We start from the raw sequence: 856 nt of genomic DNA, 5'->3' as shown, positions 1-856 counted from the left end.
CTCACTTCCTCACTCTGAGACTGGATTTGGCTTATCTCTATCAAAGTTGGCTCCTTTTCTCCACAGTTGGGCAATCTGATCAATTTTTGTGCATATGCTGGCTACAACTGGACCTACTACTGAAATTTTTCAGTTGAATAGTAATTCAAATATCAAGTTGTTTTTGATGCTTAGCAACTACATAGGTTTTTGTTGAGTCCGTGGCGGGAAAACAGACACGAGAAGCAGCTGGAGTTCTCAGTTTCTTTTATTCAGCGTTCAGCTTACAGGAAGATGGCTTCAGCCTCGCCCAAACGCCTCGCAGCCTCTTATATAGGCAACTCCCGGGTAAATGGGTTACTTTTCCCGCGCCAGCACCCGCGCATGCGCACGGCGCTGGCGACAGCCTGTCTGGTCCCGGGCAGCTTTGCACCTGCCCGGGACTGCCTGCAAACGCCCGAGCCGTTTGCAAAGGCTCGGGACATAACACCCCTTTCCCCCGGGCTAAAACTACTACCAACATACAACATTTATTTTATACGACATTTTGCTCCCCAATGTTCCCACTGTATACTGGCTTTTGCTTTGTCAGCAATGTTATGTAGTCTTCTAGGTACTTGGGAGATTTCTTTGCTCTCTGTGACCTTCTTAGCTCTGGATTACTGGCATAATTCCCCTGACTGGAGGGAGGCGTGAGCCTGTTCTCTCTATTGTGCCCTGGTGTCTTCCAAGGACTGTGCCCCGATGCCTGGCCTGCTTGCTTGCCCACCGGGCTCGTCAGGCCAGGGCTTCTGTTACTTTGTGACCTGGTTGACCTACCTAGCTGTAGACCCTCAGGCCCCTTGAAGTGATAGCCGCTGCTGGGCGTCTCTGTAGA

This window comes from Crotalus tigris, unplaced genomic scaffold (assembly GCF_016545835.1).
Source record: "Crotalus tigris isolate CLP2741 ecotype Arizona unplaced genomic scaffold, ASM1654583v1 scf7180000018431.187111, whole genome shotgun sequence".
In the NCBI taxonomy this organism is placed as follows: domain Eukaryota; kingdom Metazoa; phylum Chordata; class Lepidosauria; order Squamata; family Viperidae; genus Crotalus; species Crotalus tigris.
Note: the sequence above shows the minus strand (reverse complement) of the source record.